This window comes from Thamnophis elegans, chromosome 6 (assembly GCF_009769535.1).
Source record: "Thamnophis elegans isolate rThaEle1 chromosome 6, rThaEle1.pri, whole genome shotgun sequence".
Lineage (NCBI taxonomy): Eukaryota > Metazoa > Chordata > Lepidosauria > Squamata > Colubridae > Thamnophis > Thamnophis elegans.
The window spans coordinates 56069452-56071939 of record NC_045546.1 but is presented as its reverse complement, the minus strand read 5'-3'; positions in this window follow the sequence as shown (position 1 = coordinate 56071939).

The following is a 2488-nucleotide window of genomic DNA, read 5'->3' as shown; positions in this document are numbered from 1 at the left end:
TTCTGCTCTTTCCCTCTCTTCCCCTTTTCTTCCTACCTCCTTCCCTCTTTTCTCCCTCCCTTCTTCTTTTTCTTCTTTTTTTCTTCCATCTTCCTCCTTCTCCTCCCATTCTTTCTCCTTCCATCCATCTTTTCTCCTTCCATCTTCTCCCCCCTCCCTTCTTCTTTTCCTTCCCCCCTCCCTCCTTCCTTCCTCTCCTTCCCTTTCTCGCACACAGGAAGGGGAGGGGAGGCTTTCTAGTCGCTTTCACAGCATTTCTTTATCTAACTTTTAAAAAACAGTGTGCAAATCAAACTTGAGATTTTCGTAACCTGCGAAGCACCAAGTTATTATCTTCTGTTGTTACAAATTCGCAGCTACTCCATTCTTTCCGATAGGGAACTGCATTTCCCAAGATGCCTCAGGTCCTCAAAGCGCTGAACGGGGTTTTGCAATTGACTCCAGCGAGGCCCGGTAGCCACCGGCTGGCGGACATCAGCAGCGACTGTAACGACCGCGCGGGCGAGGTGCGGAGGAAGAACGGAAGGTCCCTCCCGCCCGCGACGACGGCTCCAGCTATGGACGAGCAGGCTGGCCCCGGCGTCTTCTTCAACAACAACAACAACGCGCTGCTCTTGCCGCCACCTCCGGGTGGGAAGCAACCACGCCTTGCAGACTCGCTTCCCACTGCAGCACAGGGGCCGCACAGGCGTGGTTGCTTCCCATCCGGTGGTGGCGGCAAGAGCAGTGCGTTGTTGTTGTTGGGGCCAGCCTGCTCGTCCATGGCTGGAGCCGTCGTCGCGGGCGGGAGGGACCTTCCGTTCTTCCTCCGCACCTCGCCCGAGCAGTCGTTACAGTCGCTGCCGACGTCCGCCACCGCCGCTTCTAATTAATATAATTCTCCCTCTCTTTTTCACTCTCTCTCCAGCACACAAACGCAAATGCATAGGGCAGCCCACCTCACACACAGGTAACTCCGGGCAGCTTACAACATTATGATGCACGTCTCCCCATAGGAGAGGAGATGGGGAAGCCGGGGGCCCGGAGATCACCCGGGGGATGCCGAGGATGCCTTACCAATCGAAAGCCGGCGTACCTCGTCATAATGGGGGATGGATTTCTTGCCAGGAAACGCGAGGGTTGGACAACAGTGGAGGCTCGGGTTTGTTTTTTTCCCCGGGAATAAAAGTGAACATAAGACTTCTAAATCCCCAGCAAGAAAAGAAATGCAACTGTAGTGGTCTCTCCCCCCCTTCCTCTAAAGAACAAATGTTATCCTGCCGCAGAAGCGAAGAAATCTCAGATTTCGCCCTTCTGCAACAGCCTCCCTCGGGATCCCGCTCCTCCGCTACCGATGCATCGCGTCCCAACAGCGGAACGTCTGGTCACCTTAGGGATGAATCCTGTGCGTGTCACCCCAAATGGCTACGCGTGTCAGCACTGACACGCGTGTCATAGGTTCGCCATCACTGCTCTAGGCTGTGTTTTGAATCCAGGTTTGGTTGAGTTCTCAGATGCCATGTGGTGAGTGGGTAAAGGCTAATCATGCCTTAATCCCATCACCCTGGAGCTGAAGGGGAGAACTCTATTATGTAAAGCGACTGGCTAGGGCATCTTAATGGCCCATTGGCAAAGGGGGATGGGCAGGAAGCTGCAGGGAGCTACTCTGTGTTTAAAACATGTTTCTTCCTTTTCACATTCAGGGAAATATTCTGCTTTTTCAATATTTCCTAGGATATTTCATTTTTCTGGGAGAGGGCTGGGTGATAACTTCCTGCAACAGCACACAAAAAGGTAACCTTGATTTTTGGAATGACTAGCAACCCAAAGAAAGCAGAATTGAATCATCCTGTGATAATTCACCTAGGATTAGTGGTCTCTTCAGGGATTTCTTACATCAACTTGAAGCCTATAGTTGCTGAGCAGTTCTCAGTTTCTAAACTATTCAATTTTTTTTAATGGTCAACTAATTGTATATTATTTTTATAGTAATATATTATGAGCAGCTCAAAGTCAGATGATGACTAAATTGAATTAAATAAATAATCCAGGAAGCATTCTAGATTATGTGAATAGCAGAAACTACTTTGTTATAAGAGGGGAAAACTATATAAATTGGAACAGTTAGACAAATTTAAACTGCTTCAGCTGTGGGTAAAACCAAGGTTCGCAAAGACACATCCTTTTAACAACAGCTGGGCAACTTTGTGCTATAGTAAGAAGGATGTGAAAATGACCCCTGGGCGAATGGTGTAACTACAAGCTTTTATTGCAAATTTCACTATTGGCCTGTTGGAATCCTTATTTTTTTCTTCCACAATGCAATGGATGTTGTGGCCAAAATCCATCCAGCTACAATTTGATTTTTACAAATTATTTCAGAAAATTAATTGATAAATCCACACATCAGTAGTAGATGTACAAAAGAACAATTATTCTAGTACAAAAGAAGAACAATTGTTTATTATGTATGCCGTTGGTATCTTAAGAAAATGAATGAGTAACATTT